This window comes from Ochlerotatus camptorhynchus, unplaced genomic scaffold (genome assembly GCF_037179485.1).
Source record: "Ochlerotatus camptorhynchus isolate MF236.1 unplaced genomic scaffold, CSIRO-AGI_Acam_v1.1 ptg000246l, whole genome shotgun sequence".
In the NCBI taxonomy this organism is placed as follows: domain Eukaryota; kingdom Metazoa; phylum Arthropoda; class Insecta; order Diptera; family Culicidae; genus Ochlerotatus; species Ochlerotatus camptorhynchus.
Window position 1 is genome coordinate 1,714,192 of NW_027040736.1, and position 23,996 is coordinate 1,738,187.

At 41.3% G+C, this 23,996-nt stretch overlaps 1 protein-coding gene across 1 annotated transcript in view; it reads right to left on the reverse strand.

Moving 5' to 3' along the window:
- The window catches only part of LOC135704716 (GTP-binding protein Di-Ras1), a 457,174-nt gene that overhangs the window by 91,356 nt on the left and 341,822 nt on the right, over positions 1–23,996 (reverse strand). The gene's annotated exons all lie outside the window — the stretch shown is intronic.

The window sequence follows — 23,996 nt, forward strand, 5'->3', positions numbered from 1 at the left end:
TTGCCTTTGATAAAAAACACGTCTACTGAGGATTCATATTTCTAAAAAAAAAAATTATCTATCAATGAAACAGTCATTGGTCGTCATTGAAAAGCAATGCAACTATGTTCTGTCGATCTAATTGAAACTTTTATTGGCTCTGTTGGCCAATATTTTGAATTTTAGCTATAACGGCCTCTTTTCTGATTTGTATCTCTCAATCTATGGAATATACACGAAAACTATGTTAGAAAGAAATTTCTAGAACAGTATGAGGAACATTCTGCCGTAGACTACACATTTTTATATCATATGGGTGGAAAGCTTGTAGAACAAATATTTTAAAATTCTTCACTTTTTAAGATATCTTCGAGCATGAAACTAAGTCAAACTTCAATAAAATCACTTTGAATAGTCAACCTTTGGGCACAAATTTGGTAGATAACACGTTAAGCTTTGCTATGAAAGTTGTTACAGCAGTTTTCGTTGTTTCAGTTTCGAGATACAAATATTATAAGCCATAAAATTAGCTTGAAGCACATCTAAATCATCACCGATTTTGCTGAAAATTTGCACAGAAGTTCAAATCAACATGACGAACAGTAATCACGGTTGACCCGGTGCATCCCGAACATTTGCAGATCCTCACGATCGGCACATTTCGACCCAGTCAGTCACGACTGTCTTGGTCTAAATGTCAAGGGCCTTCCACTCTCCGACTTGATAATCGCCAGACAGGAGAGCATCCTCGTACGCGGAAGTCCTAATAGAAAAGGAGGACGACCCTTCTCCGCTCGACCAAGGTGGCCTTGTCACGGTCAGCCAATATTTGCCAACGAAAGGAGACGCCGTTGACCCAGAAAAGGCTACTTCGGTAGCTGCACAGGGATCGCTACATTCCCTGGTTGCGAACCGCCATCGCAACACGCAAACCGCCATTTTTGTGACCTCAGCTCCAGTCACCAGGGGCCATCTTCCAGACCAGTCGAAGCCACCAATCTGCCATTGTCGACGGACTTATCAAACAACGGACCACCATAGCAGTCAAACAACATCGGCCTCGGCAAAAGCACCATCCACAGAAACCCCACAGAATACACCCCACAATACCCCAATAAAACTCAAAATCCGCACCATAATTCCAGTTAAATAAATTACTAGACTTTTTCCACCCACACTTTCAACTATAGAAATCCCATCACAACAGAAGTCCCACAGTTTCTGCACCCGTTGCTCCGCGTAGCCCCTCCGAATTACCAAGCAACATGCCGGCCCTGTGACACAGTTCAGGGGTCTTATGCTGCTTAAATTATTATTTTATTTTATTTACGATCACCGCCTTCGACTGAGTCGCACAGGCTGAACTACTTAATACTATTTTCTAGACTTAATTCCTAATCCTATGTGAAAATACAGTTTTGGACATGTTAAAATCGAATTTGACGTCAACTTCATTAAAAGCCCGGAGACACGAATCAAGTGGATTGTGATGCCCATAGTTCGTCCTGTGGTACGGAATTGCCAGTAGAGGTGAACTTCGGAAGCGACGTGGAGGAATGTTGATCGGTATCTGCTCAAGAAGTGCAGGACAGTCAATACCTCCTGTGATGACATCAAACACGAACATACGCTGCATTTTAATTCGCCTCGATGACAGACTTTCTAAGTTGATCAATCGGCATCGGTCGGGGTAAGAAGGAAGATTTACTGGGTCATTCCAGGGAAGATGGCGTAGATGGGGGAGGTAGCTCATCGATTCTTCCGGTTCGCCTCCTAGCATCGTGCTATAAGGTACCAGGCGATAACCAGGGTAGTTGATCGATAGCTCGATGACGTCATTTCGTTGGCGTCTGCAATGTGAAATTCTCATAGCAGGCGTTGACGATGGGACGTTGTCGAGTTGTTGAATAGCAACTATCGTGGTAACTCACCGATTACCTGTCGATCTGCCAAATTTGGAAAGACGTCTGCATTGAATTGTCTCATATAATAATATTCCGCCCACTATATCACAAGAAATTGCGAGTAGCTGAGTGGAATGGAGATAAGTTAAGCATTGGGTACAGGACCAAGTCTCCCCTGGGTGGTGCCAGAAGATGAGCGCAATAGAATCATCAAGTTGCCATAAGGCACGGAATGAGACTATTGCATGGCTGGGTAGTCAAAGTCTTCCATTCGTTAGTCATTTCAGGTGGATTAGAACAGGTTTAGGTTTAGGGTGGGCGTTGGCCAGATTTGGATAGGATAGGATAATCCTAAATAGGACCTAGATTATTTAATACACTAGTAACCTCAACTTCTGTCACAATGTTTCATTGTGACTAATCAACACGCAATGGGTAAAATATCAAATTTGCGGTAAATTTGAAAAAAGGGAACTTGGAGTGTAGAGCGCACTGCCCACTGGACGATTCTGAAGCCTGACCAAGTGAGTGGGTTACGGGTTTATTTGATTGTACGTCATTTCCAAGTTATATATAGATACATTCATACCATTGGCATTTTGTATTTGAGATAAGACAGAGACAGATCGTTTTTACATTTTTTTTTTGCTGTGCACTACACCACCGGAGCCAGCAAAGTTCAACAATCCATCGTTGCTTATGCCTTTGTTGTCGTTTGGAACGAGCTTTGCGAGGTAGGCGACGATTGTGCGTATTTCTCGCGTAACTTTTGAAAAGGGCCTATTTATAGCCTGAACAATACGTAAAGAGCAAATTGAAACATTGAACGTCGCGTGAAAGTGGAACTTAATGAAGGCCTAAGTACTTTTTCGTAGTTTTTAGTTTTCGGATTTGAAAGATCGTTGGTTACAGTGGCCTGCTTACTGAGCAGAAAAACGTGGTCCCAGGTCAGATTTATGGTAAAATCGCTTGTGTATCGTGTATTTTGCGAAACTCGTTGTTGTCGTTGGTTCCGGATTTGAATGGATACACAAATTTGAGCAACGGTATTATGTGATATGAGGGGCTCGGTGGCCTTAGAGCAACCATTTTTGCTTACTGAGCAGAACATCATGAGTCTAATCTCAGGCTCATCCAGATTCAAGATACGTCAATCGTTTTATTTGTTAATATGACTACATGGTAATAACAGCAACTCGGTGATTAAAAAGGTGCTCGTCTGCCTAGTGGCAAACGTTTTTGCTTACTGAGCAGAAGACCGTGGGTTTAGTCCCAAGCTCCTTCGCGTTATATGATCGTTAGGACATCAATTCAGCTTATCGTTTACCAAAACGAACCCTGCTGCAAACCCAACCCTCTTATCCAACATCCCAGTGATTCCTCGTGGAAGTGCAGAGGTGTTCTCGGCTTCCATCAAAGCGAGTGTCATGTCAACCCAATCCTTCCCATTCCTTTCTTGACCTGTGTTCGGGCGCGGCCGGCGCTGGTATTGCCTAATTTAAGATCACCAGTTTTTACACATTGAGGATGATTGCTAGTCCCAAGCATCGTCTATTGGTTCTCTGTGTAATTACAGCTGATCTGGCAGTAACAGAGTAGCAACCGTGGGCGGTCAATCAAGCTCAAGCTCAAGCTCAAGCTCCAGGAAAGATGGCGTAGAGCAAATCGTATGAATTTCCTCTGCACACGCTCAATTGCTAAGATCTGCGTCGCGTAGAATGGTGTCCATACAGGAGCAGCATACTCCAGGATACTTCGCACTAACGAACAATATAACGTTTTGATGGCGTACACATCAGTAAAATCTGAAGCATGTCCACGAATAAATCTGAGTGCAGAAAATGCTTTGGCGCTTATAATAGCTACATGTTCGTTAAACTTCAATTTTGAGTCAATAGTAACGCCCAGATCACAAATCGATAGAACTCGCTCCAGTATGACGGATTCCATTTTAAATTGATGGACAATGAGCCTTGGCGAAATATATATAAATCGAATCAACTTGTTGTCCGTTCAACTTCGCGAGACAAGATGTTGACGTAACACATCAGATTTGTAGTCGTGGAGCGTTGTTTCATGAAACCATGTTGGCTGCCGGAGATTAATGAAGATACGGCGTTATACAGAACGTTATGCACCAGTTTTTCGATAATTTTGCTCAAGCAACACAAGACAGAAACACCTCGATAGTTCGTGACTCGATTACAGTTGCCGGATTTGTAGATTGGAATGATAGAAGCCTGTCATGCAGCTAACGGTTGAATAGAGATGTTATGGGAGATGCAAGTGCGGTAGAGCAATTCTTCAGCAGCAAGGGTGGTATACCGTTGATTCCAGGTCCTTTATCAACGTCGAGTTCTTCAATGGCTTTCACCACATCGACAACGGAAAACTGAACGTCGGGTAGATTTATGTCTGGCGAAGCAATATGGGCAAAGCGGTTGAAGCGAGGAACAGGCGATGATTTGTTAAATACGCTCTCGAAGAACTTGGCGAATAGGCTTGCTGCTTCCGAATTAGAGCTAGCGATGGTTTCGTCGTATTTAACGTTTGATGGAATGCGAGTAGCCGATTTTTGGCTTCTGACAAAATTCCAGAAACATGAAAGGATTTTGCTTGACATCTGATTGAATCTTAGCCATGTAACTTTCATACGTGGAAAAGAGAAGTGCCTTGTACGTTGTTTCCACTTCCTGAAGGTTATTCCGCTCACTATCGGACTTCATCAGAAAGAAACGGCTGCGTGCTTTCCTGAGGACGTTTCGTAGATGACGTAGTTCAGAGGTCCACCATGGCTTGTTGTAGACTGAAGAAGCTCGTTGTCTTTTTGGAGGTACTTGGTTACTAAGAACTTCGTAAAGTTTATCATAGAAAGCTGATACAGACTCGTCCAATGATTCCCGTCGCAGTAAAGCATCCCATTCGATGTTTGAGAGCACGTCATCCAAACGACCAAAATCACACGACTGAAAATTAAAGTTGAATCTCACATCCCCATCGTCCGTTGTGATTGTGCCATTACAGCTTTCGTCAAGAAGCAAGATAAATGGTACGTGATGGTCGTCAATTGGTAAAAGTGGATTTGAGGGTACAATGAGGTCAAAGTACTCCTGTAGATTGACAAACACAAGATCGAGGAGTCTGCCATTTGTATTCACAACATCGTTGACCTGACGCAAACCAGAGGCAAACATATTTTCTGTGAGGCAACGTTCTATTTCTGAGGAAACGTTTGACGGGATAATGCCGTTAACGTCATCGTCTGATTGCCACCGTAAACTTGGAAGATTGTAGTCTCCTAGTGTCAGAATCACATCAGCTGTTGACGAGTTTTCCGAAATTAGCTGCACTGCGTTCACATGAGCGTAATACAGGTCGAGGGACGAATTGGGAGGAAGATAAATGGCAATGATGTAGAGCGAGCGGCGTCCAGATTTCACACGAACTGAAACTTGTTCGAGTTGCTCACAATTTATCGGCGAAGTAGGTTCACAGACTATATGCCTTTTGACCGCGATCAGCACTCCGCCTCCCCATGAGTGAATACTGGTCGATGTGCTACGGTCGCATCGAAATATGGTATACTCGGACGAAATTTCTGCGCTGTCGCCAAGTTTCAGTGAACACGAGAACATCGTAATCACAGCTCGATAAAAGCAAGCGAAGACGGGAGTTTTTGGTACGCAAGCCTCTAACGTTCTGATAGTATACCGACAACAACTGGTCAGATGACACGCCATTCGAACGGCTCTTCACTGGTGAGGTAGATCCAAGAGCTTCCGTGGTGCGTTGGTTGGCAGATAAGCCCACATTCGTTGACAAGCGGCAACTGGAATCGACCAATGTCACGGGAAGTAAACTGTTTGAAACGTGTGCATACTTGCCTGCGATGCCGGCTTGGAAGACCCCTTCCCCGCACTCATACACAGGACCGGGATGTCTGCAGGGCGCTTGCCGCAATGGCTTGACTGTGACGAGGGGTTTTTGGGCTTCCATGAAGCTTGCAGGCATGCATCCCGGTGGCTCGATGAACACTGATGCACATAGGGGCAGAATGGTACTTTTGTTGGACAAAAATCGTAGCGCGCCACCCCTGCATCTTAGAGATTTGGTGCCTTTGGCAAAGTTTTTCAAGTGGTTAAGGACTATCTAAAGACGTCAAGATGTTAGTTCTAGATCACGCCGTTCAGGTGGCGCCACCTCTAACTTTTCATAGAAGCATCATAGAGAAAAAGTTTTTAAGCAAAGTTGTTTGTTTTGACATTTTGAACAACTCTTCTGAAGACGTCAAAAATCCACAGCCTTCTTCAAGTGAGATATTTGAGATTTTTAGTAATATTCATTGAAAACCAGTTTTTTCTTCAATTTAATGTACTCACGCAGATAAAATAAACTTTAAGGTTTTTTTTTTAAATAAAAATATGCATTTTCCCATGCATTTATTGTGACATACTTATTAAAGTAAATGATTTAACAGCAAATTCATGCAAACTTCTATGTTCTATAAAACAAAAATGAGCAAAAAGTAGCAGCTCATTTTCACCTCACAAGCTCTTCAGTGCTTACCGATAACTATTCTGCAGAGCACTGCACCGGGCACAACAAGGCATTTTTATTCCACAGTGTTGAAAATATTTGATTTTCATATATAACAAAAAAATCAATTTTTTTACATTTTACATTGTCTCTACGTTTCATCATCAGGTTAGCCTTGAATTGTTTGTTTGTTTTCTCAGACAGTGATTGTAATTCAAAAATGTTTTGCGTCACAAGAAGAGAACCCAGACAACCTAAAGTCGTATAACAATGTACAGACAGTATCGTAAATTACTACAGTTTAAGTCAAAATCGCATAAAAGAATGGCATACCTCGCATAATGTTTAAGTTAAATCGTATAGAATGCAAATTTCCGACCTATATGCGATGGCTCAATTTTTCGTCGTACTGTATCACAAATTAAATCGGATTACATCGTAAGTCTTTTCAAAATGAATTTGTTATTACAGATTAAATCGTATATGATGTTAAACCAACTCGTTTAAAGTTAAATTAAAATATGCACGTATATGGCCTCCACTTTTGTACGCATAAGCCATTTCTGTGCATTATATGCGAATTGTTTGTTTGTATATATGTTTGTATATCACGAAAACAACTTTGAATATACATGCATTCTGGTTATCTGGGAAGTGTTCAATCTCTTGAGTGAAAATATAAATCTTTCCTGGAAGCACAGGTATAAATATATCTGCGAGAGATTACAAACGTCCACTTTAATTGGGGTAAACCCTGAAATCTTGAAGCTTATAAGAAAGAACGTTATAAGGTGTTGTGGAGAAATAAAAAAGAGATGGGAGAAAAGTGGTCGTAGGGGAAATGGATGTCATGTCGGCCTAAATGCCCCTAATTTGGGCCCATACGCCCATACATAAATTCAGCAATCGACTAAATTTTCAATAGCGACCAAAAATATTCATTAGTACCGTCCCAATGACGCGTTCATCTAGATAAATTGAAAAATAGTAGATTTTTAGTGATGGGCCCAATCTTAAAACCATAGGCCAACATTAGAGCCAGCCAACATTTGAAAAAGTAATGAGTTGTGGATGAAAGGATGTCTAGACGTGGGAAGATTGGAAGCTATTAACGATATATCTGTGCAATCAAGTAAGTGGCTGCATGAATATTGCATCACAAAACGCAATCGGTGAAGGAAGCTATTGAGAAACGAAAACGGATATCCAGAACAAGTTCAAAGTTGAATGTGGGCTGTTAGTGGCCATCGTTAGAGATCGATCCGGAACGGCAAACGATGGCAACACAGTGCGGAGATTTTTTTCGAATCCTTCGAAGACAAGTGAAATCACAAGTATCATATCTTATATTTTCATGTTTTAGGTTGTCGAATTGAATTACATAAAGTATGACACACAATGTTTATTGCTCGATAAATTTCAGGTATTGATACTATTTTATGAACGCTGTCCTGTGGGTATGCTATTCATGTGGAGACCTTCCGAACATTCGCTTTAGATACAGCAAAACTCTACAGTTGGTATCCCATGCCAGCAAAGTGTTTATACACGGATCCAATGCAATCGAAATTGCATTACTACCGATCGGCATGCTGTCAGAGGAGGCACAAGAGGCCCGAAATAAGGATTTCTGACATTTCCGGGAATGGAAGAGCAGACACACTAGTCGGAAGGATACAATGCAGGATATTTTCAACGATTTAATGATAACTTATGATCCTGTTTTGTCATCGATGAGAACTCCCGTGATCAATAAACACAGGGATCTCAAACCGACTATGGTAGCACTTTTCTGCAGCTACCAAATGATGCAAACAGTGTTAATGATGTAGACGATAGTGATGCTGATAACGAGGATATTTATGAAGAGTAAACCTTATTTTATAATATAATAAATGTTACAGATACATTTTATATTTTATTTCTACTACAACAACAACACATGAACTTGAAATCTAATCATTTTTAAGATTCAAACAAAAACAAAATTACTCAAAGGCTTACTTGATTATTTTGGTATGTCATGTAGAGAAAATAGCAATCCACAAGTGCAATGGTTTTTTTTTGTTAATCTAGTATTTTCAACACGCTGCAATATAAATGCCTTGTAGTGCCCTGTTCAGTGCTATTCAGGATATCAATCGGTAAGCATTGAGGAACTTGTGAGCTGAAAATGAGCTGCTACTTTTAGCTCATTTTTGTTTTATGGACCACAGAAGTTTGCATGAGTTTTAGCTTGTTTTGATGAAATATGCTGTTAAATCATTTACTTTAATAAGTCTGTCACAATAAATGCTTGAGAAAATGCATATTTTTATTAACAAAAAAAACATTTAAGTTTATTTTATCTGCGTTTAAAGTACATTGAATTGAAGAAAAAAAAACTGTTTTTCAATGAATATTACTAATACTGTCAAATATCTCGCTTGAAGTAGGCTGTGGATTTTTGACGTCTTCAGAAGAGTTGTTCAAAAAGTCAAAACAAAAAACTTTGCTTAAAAAACTTTTTCGCTATGATGCTTCTATAAAAAGTTAGAGGTGGCGCCACCAGAGCGGCGTGATCTAGAACTAACATATTAACGTCCTTAGATAATCCTTAACCATTTGAACAACTTTGCCAAAGGCACCAAACCTCTAAGATGCAGGGGTGGCGCGCTACGATTTTTGTCCAACAAAAGTACCATTCTGCCCCTATGTGTGATGGTATCCGTCCCTTCATACAAGAGTGATTACGAGTAGAATCCATGAGAACAGGAACGCTTTCGACAATTGCTTCAGTATTGCATCCGTCATGGGTGACCGGTTCGTAAGAGGTTGAGGTTGAACAGCTAAAAGCGACAGGCATTACCGGAAGAAAATTGCTCTCGTCAGATGAAACATGATCAGAAAGATACTTGCCTGAAAGGGCAGTTTGGAAGCCCCCAACTCCAGAACTGAACACAGGGCCAGGACGACTTCGATGTTGGTAGTTGAGCTCAGGATGCAGCCCGACTGTGATAGGTGGATTGGGAACTTCCTTAGTGCCTGATACGGTGCGTCCTGGGATGAGAGAGCGACGATTTATGAAGATCTTTGATGATGCGTTGCGGGTCCGTTTTTTTGGTTAGGTTCGAACAAGCGGACAGTTAACCCTTCAGGCCAATACCACGGATCACCAACCACCTCCGATGCCGTTTTGGGTACGGTCACTTTGAAAAAGACGAATGTAAGATCATCCAGACTCTTTCCGCGTGGGACTAGTTTCGTGACTTTCACTTGAGTCAGATCAACATTGGTGATGTCGTGAACATGTTGTAACAACTCGTTCTGATGCTGGAAGGGGGTCACGTAGAAGGAAAGCATATCGTTGTCAGTCTGATCTTTCGTTGCAACCCTCAGGTACGGTCTGGTGTTGCCGCCAGCTTCAGTAGCAGAATCGATGTGAGACCTGTTATCTTCAATGCGAGAGTCAGTGTTACTGGGATCCGAACTGATGGCAGCAGCAGTGTGAGAATTTGATTGCTGAGTTTGAGCGGATGGTGTCGTACCATTGATACGTGGCGCGTTGTTGTTGTTTTTGTCAGCTGCTGGTGTGGTGGACGGCTTGCTCGGAAGTATGTGCACACGTTTGTTGGATCCGATCACGAATTTTTCCGCTGATTTAGCAATGGTACAGTTGATTTCGTCGAGTACCTCGAAAAATGACGTTTCTTCGCAGGACCTTGACCGGTTGATGGGATCTTCAGCAGTGTCGTCAAGGGTAAGCTGATCCAGGTCGTGCAGAAATGTCGATTGATGAGTTTGCACTGTTTGATGAGGTTTCCCGTAAATAGTCTTGTTGATTCTGCGGAGATTTTCACCATAGATTCCAAGCCGAGTATCCATTGAATCCGTTCGAATCAACAGCTCTCGCAGAGCTTTCATAATTGTTTTTTCACCGTCGTAGACGGCAGGTTCAAAATTATCCGAAAAATTATATAAAATATTCCGATATTATTCAAAGTTATCCGATAGTCTTGGTTGAGCTACTAGGGTGAGTCTCATCTAGTCTTAAAACGTATGAGTTTGGGATTTCAAAACTGTTTTCATATTAACTCTAAGGATTTTAAGAATTGTTCTTTGACATATATTTTAAACATTTTCCTATGCCTTAAATGTATGAAATTTATTTGATGAGCACATTGCCATATTTCAAAGCCAATTTTTTGAAAATAATAAATTCGAAATAATTGAATTTAATTGTGATACCTATGTCTGAGATTTAATTGATGATTCTAATCTAAATTGAAATCTAATTACAAAATTCATGGAACCATCTAACTCTGAGAATTTTCATAAGTTTGAGTGCCTTAGAATTCTTATGAGATCTAGATAATATGCAATTTTATTACAAAAAGCTTGAACAAACGATCATTGCTGGTTCAAAATCAATAAGCTTCTAAGGCTTTTTTTTTAAATAAATATAATACAATTGAATGTTAAACCGTTCAAATAATAGTTAACCTTACCATAATAGGTGATATAATTAGACGAAGCGGAAATTTTTCCAACAGGAAAGTAAAATAACAAATAGCCTTAGCCTTCTGATTGATTGGCAGTTCGAGAGTTTCTATTTAGCCGTAATTTAACAAAACAGTAAAATTTTCAAGCTACGCCAATGCTTATGTACCATACTTATTCAATCAAATATGAAAGTGTCTATAGCAGCTAGCTTATTTATAGTCGTGACCTTTGCTCCCCATCTATTCATTCCATTTAGAAAGAACACTGGTAGAATTAAAACTGAATTGATCAATTATTATCATCTGAAACAGCATCGTCCAATATAGCTCGATAGCCAACAACCGATTGTTTCTCTAATACCCCTCTGATCTCGCTGCTACCATTCCAGTGCTGGCACCGACGGGTAATAACTGTAAAGTAGAATCAATAATCCTTAGGAATTATTGGCTTTTAGCCAAAGCTGTCGGTAAGCATCCATAGTTGCTTTAAGCAAGCAGCCATCAGATCAGGGCATTGCATTGAACTAAACGAAACCAATAAACCGTAATTAGAATATTTGCACCACAATCCACGATTGGCAGAGCTGTAGCTCGAGCACGAGAATGGATCAGAATTTCAACCGATGCAGAGCTTGGCTCCAATCAACGATTAGATTGGCGAATGATGATGAGGCTGGACTCCAATCCACCGAGGCAAGAAGCTCGACGGCAAAGTGGTAATGAAAATGCAATGGTTGTTGTCATAATCAGTGGGTTGGATTAGTCGTGCATTTCTGGTTTCAATAATGGGTTTGCACACATATGGAAATTAACTGCAAACAAGGACGATCAAAGCTAGGCGGTTATTATCGCCACCTAACCGACAAACTAGCTTCGATTGTTAGTGGTAATTTACCGCTTCGACAATTAATTATCCCCCAAGCATGTTCGCTTTCGCGTGCCTAAATTATCCTTAATCAGATGAAATCAGTTCGGAGGAGATTTCTCTGGCCACCGTTCGTTGGTCAGCCACACATTTCCGTTATGTAATAAATATTATCCGCTGCTTAAAGCTGGTTCGGAATCGCAACATTCATTAGCCTTTTTCCCTATCGCCATTGTTCCTGTAAGTCGATTACATTTCGAGTGGGAAATGGCTGTGTGTGTGTGTTAAAGGATGATAGCTCTTCAGCAGAACGACACTTCACGGAAATTCATTATCCCGTGCCGCCGAGTTCAGCTCATCCCTTCATCTTAACAACATCCTGGATGATTCCTCCGGTTCACCTTCATTATCTTTCATTTTGTCGTTTTTTTTTTATTTTTATTTTTAAACAAACGATCGCAATTTCCTTCTACCCCCAGGGAGTGAGCAAAAGGAACTCCCTTCTTTTAATCCCAGCCTATCGGCAAAAAGCCAGCATACCAACACCATCTCGACCGTAGTTTTATGCTTTATTGGCATCCGCCAGTTGGATTTTCAGACGACATTCGCAATCCTCGACGCCCCGCACAGATTGATATTGATCACAGAAATATGCGATTCCAGAGAAAATGAGCGGCGACGACGTGGCAGTGGAAGACAGCGATGGAAGATGTGCTCTATTGTTAGCATAAATGGCATACTTCCTTCCAGACTCCCTTTTTTTTATCCTCGTTCAAATTCAGAGATTGGTTCCCAAGAATCCTCATCCCATTGGGAATGGGAAAAATTAAATCGACTGCCAATATTGGCTGTATGATGATATGGCTCGACTCAAATAAGGGGATGTTTTCTGTTTGGCTCCATCCGGCATAGCCGGTACAGCCGGAAATCGGGAATTGGGATGAGCGTTGATTCGTTTCAATTTTTTTATGGCGTGGCTCCGAACGCACAATCACTCAATCAAGCATCTAGAATGATTTTTTTTTTTTTTTATAAATTGTCATCAACTTATCAAAAGGGCGAAATTGCGCCTGGGAGACGAGTTTTTATTTGCGATGAATCGGTGGTAACTGTCATTGCTCCGAAAATCAGCTTCGCCCTAATTTGAAAAGCTGATCTTCGGTTGACTTTTTTTTTTCGACGCTGCCAATTTAAATGAATATTTATTCAAAAAGGTAGATGTGCGTGTTTCAATGAAATCACATCACTTTGACGATAGCAACCCATCGGATGGAACGTCGGTAGAATGTTGATTGAATTCATTAGTTGGGTTTGAAATCCATTATACGCAATCAAAAAGGGCCCGTTTAAATCGAACACCTATGATGACGGACCAGCTGTGGGATTTAATTAAAAGCGACATGAGATTACATTGCCCCCAACGGGTTGAACCTGCCCTTCAACACATTCAAGATCAGCTGAGATTTGCTGAGGGGGATTGACTGTGTGGTAATTGATTTTTGGACGCATGACAGTATGTAGGAAACCCATGTCAAGGATGTGAGAGAACTGATGAAATTCTAAATACGAAAAGGGCTTCGCTGCGGTGGTTTCGACCGGCAGAACAAGACCGGCTCAGATATCAACGCTCTGCAACTAAATACTGTTCTCAATGCTGATGAAGCTGCTTCAAAACTTCACACAATTTCTGAGGATTAGACATAATATAAATAAGACCTAAAATTTAAATATCATTGTAACAAAACGGTCTACACTTGAACGGCGTTAAGTCAGACGGGACTAAGTAGCAACATTTAAAAGTAGAAGAGTCTGTGCCTAGGCACACGAACTGAAACTTTACGTAGAACGGAGGTTGGTCTTTGATTTTTCGTTCGAGGTTTTATCTACATGCTAATGGACTACTAAATCGCATTTGTGTTTGGGCAACATAGGCACAATTCAACATATGCCTTTCATGTTACTTTATTTTTGGCTTTTTTGAAAAAGTAACAGAGGCATATCTATCTATAACTTTCGATTTTCCAGAAATTTTCAATGTGGGTTTTGTGGGACGAAACTTCACACTATTTGCCATCATTAGCCATCAAAAATGAAAAGTTTCAACTTGTGACAGTTTTATATCAAACCGACGATTTCAGTACCAAGCACTGAAATTATTACCGACCTCTATTTATGCTATTAAGTCCCTCCTACTTGGAGAATTATGCTATTTTTTGTATTTGTATTTATTGTATAAATCCATCTGACATCGTGGTCTTAATGAATAAAACTTAACTAAAAAAAAACTTTAACACGTTGTACAGAAAAAACAAAATCATTCTGGTCGATTCCGTAGGCGGTTTCGAAAGACGTTGGTAGAGATATTGTAGTCAAACAAGCTCTAATTGTCTTGGATCCGTACTGTGTTCGTCTCGTTGGCTGACGCAATAGCTGTCTAGATCTCAGCACTCGTTGAGGGGCGTAGATGTTGAGCTGACTCAGCAATGCAGGGCAGTCTATTTCGGAGCGTAAAATTTTGGCTCCTAGATAGCTTGGCTGAACTTGCGTCTATCCACTAGCGGTTCAATACCAAGCAGTGCAAAGCGGTGCTCGTAGGGTGGTAGTCGTAATGAGTCGGTCCATGGCGCGCCTCGTAGAGCACATCTCACAAATTTCCGCTGCACTGATTCGATTCGTGAAATCTACACAGCATAGTACGGAGACCAGGCGGCAGAAGCAAATTCAAGAATTGATCTAACTAGCGAGCAATACAGAGATCGAAAACACAGAGGGTCATCAAATTCGTTCGCTATCTTTAGAATAAATCCAAGTTGACGATTTGCTTTATCAATGTTTTCCGAATAGTGCATTTTGAATGTGAGTAGATAATCCAGTACCACACCCAAGTCTTTAACATGAACAACCCGATTCAGTACAGTGCCATTGATAGTATAGTCATGTAAGATAGGATTTCTTCTTCTTCGAAAGGATATGATACAGCATTTGGACACACTGACTGCTAGATGATTCAGTGCACACCAACTGACAAACAAGTCTAGTTGTTGTTGCAATTGACGGCAATCATTGGTGCTCCTAACAACCAGGTAGATTTTCAAATCGTCTGCGTAGAACATTAGGCAGCACATCATTGAAGAACAACGCGAATAACAGCGGCCCCAAGTTGCTCCCTTGCGGCACCCCACATCGAGGAATGAAAGGTGCAGACACGGCTGATCCAATTTTCACGAACAATTTACGGCCAGTCAAATATGATCTCAACCAACTACAAATTCTCGAAGATGCTCCTAGTCGCTCCAGCTTAGCCAACAGAATATCGTGATTAACTGAGTCGAACGCAGCCTTTATGTCAGTGTAAATGCTGTCGATTTGACCTCCTTTCGCTGATGCAAAACGACGTGTTTACACACAGATCCCAAGTAACATTTTAAGTTTTATGAAATACTACAAAGCAAATATAAAACAACATTCATAAAACCCTGGTCAAGGCTATTTTGTCATTAATGCATCCACCAAAACCTCATTAAGACTAGAATATGTCTAGTTGGCCCACCCTGGAGAAGGTTCTGAAGGGTGTATTCTCGAAGCTCTTCAAGATTGATTTACTGCAAAAGGTTGTATGAACGATAACCATTTGAAAGCTACAATAAAAGCTATTTAGCAACAATAAAAACCCTTTCCGAGCCATTTCCCCTAGCCGCATGCTGAATCCACTAGGAAAGCATCAATCAAGATAGGAAAGGATTTATGAATCCGATCTTATTAAAATAATGAAAATAGAAACTGATGGTATAAAAATCTTGTTGAATATCCAAATTTATTACAATAGTTCTCATTAAGTGGCCTAGTTTTAAGTGCCATATTAAATTTTATGTGAAATGTACGTGAAAACATCGAAAAAATTAAGTCCACCCTCGTAAAACGTCGATTTGACTAATTATTTAACATAGAAAAAAAAAATATATATTCTTCAGATCGAGCTTGGCCGAGACTTTCTTTTTATTTTTTTCGCATTTAAATGTTTGCTCATTGCTAAATTTACCAAAATATTGATTGAACATCGAAGATTGTAAAAAATAAGCAAACTAATTGTAACATGGCGGTGGCATAAAAGTTGATTTTCATGGGTCATTTGTGAAAAAGTTGTTTTGCTTTCAAGAATTCCTTAACAAATTAATAAGGGTTTAAAATGGCTTTTATGAAGAAAACTTGCAGGCTGAATTGCAATTATCTAAAGTCATTTTACTTGATCCTAACCCGTTCAGATTTATGGCAGCATTTATGGAGGCAAAGTTGCCTGCAAAAAGTTAAACGTCAAAGTTTGTTTATCTTTCGATAGTTGCGGTGTGAGATCCAGGATTCTTCCAGGCGGTTTTCTCCCGATGGATTGGGAGCAGTTACTCAGATAGTTTGCGGTACTGTTATACAACATTTCGCATTTCGAACAGCTGGAAGTGCAAACGTTCCCGAAAAAGATCCCCTTCTTCCGGATGGTTACAGAAGTGCACCATCCAACGATGCAGGGATGTACGCTTGAATGAAATTTTCGAAGAGTTGATTCTTTCGCCGAATAAAATCGCTGCTATGGATCGGAAACCAGCTAATCTCCGCTAACTAACAGTTCAGTGGTTTGCTGTCGGTTGTTATTTCGATTATCATCTATTCGCAAGATCTGGAGAAGACTGGTATGTTTTTTTTTTTAACTTTCAACAATGTTTTATGAATTCGACGGCCACGCTCACTTTACTCTTTTCAGCCAGGTCAGTCGTTGATGGTGTGCTGGTTCTTCTAAAGAAGTAAATTTTGTTGAAATAGACTTGAATGTTTCATCCTACTTCGTCTATCCTTCGAGATTTCCCTGTCATAAATTTGGCTTTTATTAATTATGAGGAACCATCTTCAAGCTCAATTTGTAAACAGAGTAATTGGGGAGTTTATGATGCACTTTAAAAGCCTAAAAAGCAACAATAAATGCTTTTTGCTCTAATGCAAAACCTAATGGTTTTATGGTTGCTTTTATAATGATAGAACACGTTTATAAAGTATTATATCAATACAATAATAAACAATTGCTAATGATGTTTATGCTTGAATTACAGAACAGTTTTAAGGAGGGATTGAGAACTGTTTTAAATTTATGTTTAAAAAAAGACAGTTTTTGACTTTCTTGCCAGACTATAAAAGGTTTTTAAAACAGCAAAAAGCTGAATTACTAAGCAGCAATGTTTTTCACTTTGAAATGCTGTATTTAAGCTAAATGGATTGTTCATTACCGTTATAAACCCATCATAAATCAGAGTAGATGCCAAATGGTTACTAAATTGTTACTTGGGTTCCCTCTAACCCCCACTGGCCGAGTGATATTATGGAGAAACTCTCTCTACAATGTCGCATTTATGATCATTGTAGACAGCTTTAGTCCTGGAGTTAGAAGTTGATAGCTCTATTGTAGATCAAGCAACCCATTTCAGAATGTCTGGAGAGTCACACCCATTCCGAGGATACTTTCATTCACAATAATCTCCGCATGTATGCATCACCGTTATCAAATGTATATTGGTATTACATACACGCTTCCAGGTTCAAAAATATTCTTTTCAAACCTAGCACGTATTTAGTTTAATGTTGATATTTAATTTGTAAAAAAAATAATTGGACTGCTCTCACCATATTCTGCTCTTCCGCCGCCTTTAATTGCTTCTTTTGGAATCCCTTGGACTTTTTCTCTAACGCTTCGTATTTCATTCCGTGCTTCACTGACAATTTCCTTCCGTAGATCGTCCTTGGTTGGTTCTAACATGATTCCGCCTTTTCCGTGTTTTTCTTGTTTTCCGAGGGAGATAAATCCGCACTAATTTCCGTTCCTGGTTCGATGGTGACTCCTTCCTCGCTGGTTGGTGTAGTAGGTTACATGTCCACCACGTCCAAAATCGCTGGTCCGACGTGCGCTCCGTGTGCGAAAAGAGAATGAAAGAAATATGAAAGGCATCAGTTTCAAGAAGTGACGGTTTCATCAGATTCGCCAACTAACCATACAAGAATATACAAGCTATATTGCGACTCTATGGTTACTTGGGTACTCATATGGCCGTCGGAATGGTTCATCGGTTGCGAAGTGAAGTATTTCTGAAAGTGATGCGTTATATTTCTCAATGTTTTGATTTATCCTAACGTTACCTCAATGTTATATCACAGATAAGCAGACACACCCCATTGAACATTTATCATTGTACACCCTACCGCCATCTGTCGTATACACTATGATGGGAAATACACTCATCAGATGGTTGTAGTTTGTAAACGTCAAACGCTAGGGAATTGATTATGTGCATCAGAAGTGGTGGTACTACCAACTAAGAAACATTTAAATTGACCTTTAAAAACGATGTGTTATGTCTGCTTGTCTGTGATCATACCTCCACTATCGCAACTTCGGGTATTCTGCGAAAGTACTTGTGCTTTTCTCAGGCACTTTTGATCTAACTGCAATTACTCTCTCATACTCGAAATGTGTCACGACCAAATTGGCACAACGACGCCCTATGCGCTCTCTGACCGAATCCGAGCAGGAACCGATAACTAACCGATAACATATGAATATCTTAATGTATCTTAAGGTATCGACCTTATTTTGGTATACTTGTGGCCTTGCTTTGATATTAATCAGTTATCGAAATATGTTTTTTTTTTATAATATCATTTATTTGTAAAGGCTCAATTGCGTTAGCTTTGCGGAGTCGTAAATCAAAATAATAATAGCATTATTTCTTATGACTAAAGTTAGTAGAACGGAGACCGAATACTCGCGCGTACTCGAGGTTAAGGACAACATTTTTTTAACAGGTTGGATGTGGACTTGGGATAAGGTACATTGGGATGAATTTTCGTTTTAACCTCCATCGCCGTTGCATTAGTGTATGAACGTCTCTGATCGAAGCGCAGGGGTAATGATATTTTAAATGGTGGCCCTTTGGGCCGTTTGTTGTTTTATCTACATGCTTAGGGGCAACTCAATCGCAACTCAACATGTACCTTATATGCTACTTTATTTTTGGCTTTTTTGAAAAAGTAGCAAGGCATATCTATCTGAAACTTTCGATTTTTCCGAAATTTTCAAAATGGGTTTTAGTGGGATGAAACTTTACACTATTTGTCATCAAAACGAAAAGTTTCAACCAAGGTTGCTTCCACTCACTTGCTATAAAAAAATATTTTTCGGTATTATGCAATCATTAGATGTTATAATGATATGTTGAACTTGTTAGTAATAAGAAGAGCATTCCACTGCGTCCTAGCAAGAAGTACGGTCGACTTAGTTCGCGCTCCGCTATTTTGGAAGTTTTCTCGCTATTCGCTTGATTTAAATTGTCAGTTTTTTCTCGCTTAGAGTTCCCAGCTAAATAATTAACTAAAAGTGAGTTTTTTCTGAGAAGAAAGTGTGTTTTCGGCATCATCGGAAGGAAAATTGTTTTTACGATTGCCAATTCGCCAACCATTTTGCGCACCATCGGTGCGTGGTAACGCATACCTGCACACGGATCATCGTCATCGAGTGTCAGCATCTGCCTCCGCATTTACACCGCTCATCTATCATCGTGTGTTCAGCTGAGTGCCGACCCTCACATAAGCACACACCAACGAAGACCACCCGCACACGCTGATCGAAGATCATCCACGCTGCGCGTCGCTCCGCTGCTGCCGTTTAAACGCTCGGTGGTAGAAGTATAGGATTATCAGATAAGTTTTTGTTCTTGTTTCTCTCTTTCGCCCACAGTTAAATTTTAAGTTTGTGTTCTGTGTTTGTAGTTTTTTTTTTTGTGTATTGTGTCCGAGTGATTATCGTTTCAGTGGTAGAGCGTTTTTCGCTCCCACTAGTACGGCAAAATGGACATTTTGTCGCAAGACGAAATGGACGTTTTGTCGGAAGATGACACCACTTTGCCACGCGATGGCAAGAAGGGTCGAAAACGTACGTCATCTCTCCCTGGTTCATCGTCTCAGTCTGGCAAAGGACAGGCTCAGATAAACCCCCGATCGCGAGCCTATCCAGATGACTCGACTGGCCCATGGGTTGTCTACTTTCAGCCCAGAAACAAACCTTTGAATGTAATGCAAATTACTAATGATCTGACGAAGCGATACTCGGCCGTGACTGAAATCACGAAGGTTAGGCACAATAAACTTCGTGTCTCCGTCTCTAACCTGAAGCAGGCTAACGAGATTGCTGCCTCCCAGCTCTTCACGCTCGAGTACAGAGTTTACATCCCAGCTCGTGATGTGGAGATCGAAGGTGTGGTCACCGAAGCGAGTCTGACCCCCGAGATCTTGGAGAAGCAGGCGGTTGGCCGTTTCAAGAACCGTTTGCTTCCTCCGGTGAAGATACTGGATGTCCAAAAACTGGGCTCAGTATCTGTCAGCGAGGGTAAAAAGAGTTTTACCCCCACAGACTCGTTCCGTGTGACCTTTTCTGGTTCAGCCCTTCCTCACTACATCGAGCTGGGAAAACTTCGACTACCTGTGCGTTTGTTCGTTCCCCGGGTCATGAACTGCCAAAACTGTAAGCAGTTGGGACATACGGCCTCCCACTGTGGCAGCAAGGCACGCTGTTCCAAATGCGGAGAGAAGCATGGGGATGACACCTGTGCAGCTACCGCACCAAAATGCGTGTACTGTAAGGGAACTCCTCATGGTATCTCGTCATGCCCGGTGTACAAACAACGCGGGGAGAAATTACAACGCTCACTTAAGGAACGTTACCGGCAGTCTTTTGCAGAAATGCTGAAGACGGCCACGCCATCGACCAACGACAAAAATCCCTTTTCTCTTTTGTCAGATGACGAGACTGACTCTGACTTGGCTGAGGAGGGAACTTCTTTCTGTTTTTCAGCACGGAAACGAAAACGCATCCGTTCGCGGAAAGTTGAGAATGAAGAACCCCAAATCAGCTTGCCCAAATCAAGGAGTGGTGGAAAAAAGGAAGTTTCTACTCCTCCTGGATTCAGAAGAACTGACTATACCCAGGATTTTCCACCTCTCCCGGGGACATCCAAAACCCCTGATGTCCCATTTTTAAGAACAGAAGCCCCTTCTTCATCTGGGTTGTTCTCATTTGATAAAATTGTGGACGATATTCTCAAGTACCTGAATATTTCTGATCCTCTCAAAAGCATTGTTCTGGCAATGCTTCCTACTGTGAAGACCCTCTTGAAGCAATTGACATTGAAGTGGCCCCTCATTGCAGCAATCATTTCCTTCGATGGATAATTTTCCAAACGAGGTCGGGGATTTGATCACAATTCTACAGTGGAATTGTCGAAGTCTTATTCCTAAATTAGACTCTTTTAAGTTTTTAGTTCACAATAATCATTGTGATGCATTTGCTCTTTGTGAAACTTGGCTCTCTTCAGATATAGATCTTCCTTTTTATGATTTTAACATTATTCGACTGGATCGTGAGGATTCGCGTGGAGGAGGGGTACTTTTGGGGATCAAAAAGTGCCATTCTTTCTATAGAGTGAATCTTCCACAATTTACAGGTATTGAAGTTGTCGCATGTCAGGTTATTTTTAAAGGTAAGAGCCTTTGTATTGCTTCTGTTTATATTCCTCCTAGAGCCGTTGTTAATCGAAAACAACTTTCAGATATATGTTCGGTACTTCCTGCTCCACGGTTGATCATGGGAGATTTCAATTCCCACGGTACAGGCTGGGGGGAACTGTATGATGACAACGGTTCTACTTTTATATATGACCTCTGTGATAACTTCAATATGACAATACTTAACAATGGAGAAGTAACACGTTTGGCTGGACCATCTTCGAATGGAAGTAAATTAGACCTCACACTTTGCTCTAACTCATTATCGTTGGATTGCACGTGGAATGTGATCCAGGATCCCCACGGTAGTGATCACTTGCCGATCAAAATTTCGATTGCCAGTGGGTTCAATCCGTCGGAACCCGTTAACGTCGCGTACGACCTCACCCGTAATATCGATTGGACAACGTTCAAGACCGCGATAGAGGAAGCCGTGTCGTCGGTAGAAGGGCTTCCACCGTTGGAGGAATATAACTTCCTCTCCAATCTGATCTTGGACAGCGCGCTTCGAGCTCAAACTCGGCCGGTTCCTGGAACGTCTTTCCGTAGGAAACCTCCTTCCCCTTGGTGGGACCACCAATGCACTGAGGTTTATCGTAAAAAGTCCGACGCGTTTAAGCTTTTCCGGAAACATGGAACACCCGGGTATTTCGAAGCGTACTCGGCTCTTGAACGCGAACTCAAGAGCCTCATCAAAGCCAAGAAACGCGGATACTGGCGGCAATTCGTGGACGGATTATCGCGCGAAACGTCGATGAATACGCTTTGGAACGCGGCGCGAAGGATGCGTAACCGGTCTTCGAACAACGAGAGCGAGGAGTACTCAGATCGTTGGATTCTCAAGTTCGCGCGAAAAGTATGTCCTGATTCCGTGCCGGCACAGATGATTCCTCGCGAAACGACGAATTCTGTAGACGAGATCAGCCAGCCTTTTTCAATGCTGGAACTCTCACTCGCGCTCCTTTCGTGCGGCAATTCGGCTCCGGGGGCTGATAGAATCAAGTTCAACTTGTTGAAGAACCTCCCAGACGTCGCTAAGAGGCGCATGTTGAACTTGTTTTGTCAGTTCCTGGAGCTCAATATTGTTCCGGATGATTGGAGGCAAGTGAGAGTTATAGCCATTAAAAAGCCTGGAAAACCCGCTTCAGATCATAACTCGTATCGTCCCATCGCGATGTTATCGTGCATTCGAAAATTGTTGGAGAAAATGATCCTTTTTCGCTTGGACAAATGGGTTGAGACGAACCACCTACTCTCAGATACTCAATTTGGATTCCGTAGGGGCAAGGGAACGAACGACTGTCTCGCGTTGCTTTCCACAGAAATTCAGTTGGCTTTTGCTAAAAAAGAGCAAATGGCTTCTGTATTCTTGGATATCAAGGGGGCTTTTGATTCAGTATCCGTTAAAGTCCTTTCAGACAAACTCCACGCTTGTGGCCTTTCTCCATTAATAAATAACTTTTTGTACAATTTGCTGTCAGAGAAACATATGAGCTTTTCTCATGGAAACTCTACAGCTTCTCGATTTAGTTACATGGGTCTCCCCCAGGGCTCATGTTTAAGCCCCCTTTTGTATAATTTCTACGTCAGAGAAATTGACAATTGTCTAAGTGACAACTGCACGTTGAGACAACTTGCAGATGACGGCGTAGTGTCTATGACAGGGCCCAAAGGGGTCGACCTGCAAGGACCCTTACAGGATACCTTAGACAATTTGTCTACTTGGGCTATTCAGCTAGGTATCGAATTCTCCACGGAGAAAACTGAGTTGGTCGTTTTTTCTAGGAAGCATAGCCCAGCACAACCAAAGCTTCAACTTTTGGGTAAGCCGATCACTCATTCCATGTCTTTCAAATATCTTGGGGTCTGGTTCGATTCAAAATGCACCTGGAGATCCCACATTGAGTATCTGAGACGAAAATGCCAACAAAGGATCAATTTTCTCCGAACAATTACCGGAACGTGGTGGGGAGCCCATCCGCAAGATCTTCTAACGTTGTACCGGACAACGATTTTATCGGTTTTAGAATACGGTAGTTTTTGTTTCCAGTCGGCGGCTAAAACTCACATCATCAAACTGGAACGTATCCAGTATCGTTGTCTTCGTATCGCGTTAGGATGCATGCACTCGACTCATACGATGAGTCTCGAAGTGTTGGCGGGCATGTTGCCACTATCGGATCGGTTCTCGGAATTGTCCCTCAGGCTCCTCACCCGTTGCGAAGTTATGAACCCACTGGTAATCGAAAACTTTGAAAAGCTTCTTGAGCTGAACCCTCAAACTCGTTTTATGTCATTGTACTACGTGTACATAACACAGGATGTCAGCCCTTCACAGCATAATCCTCATCGTGTATGCTTCTCCGACTTCGGCAATTCAGTTAGTTTTGATTTATCTATGACGCGGGAGATTCATGGGATCCCAGAACATCATCGTTCCTTGATTGTTCCGTCAATTTACGCTGCAAAGTTTGGCCAAGTTGATTCCGCAAGATCGTTCTTCACAGATGGATCACTAATAGAGTCGTCCGCTGGTTTTGGTATTTTTAACGAATTTCATAGCGCCTCTCGAATGCTTCAAGCTCCTTGTTCCGTATATGTTGCTGAGCTGGCGGCAATACATTATACGCTAGAAAC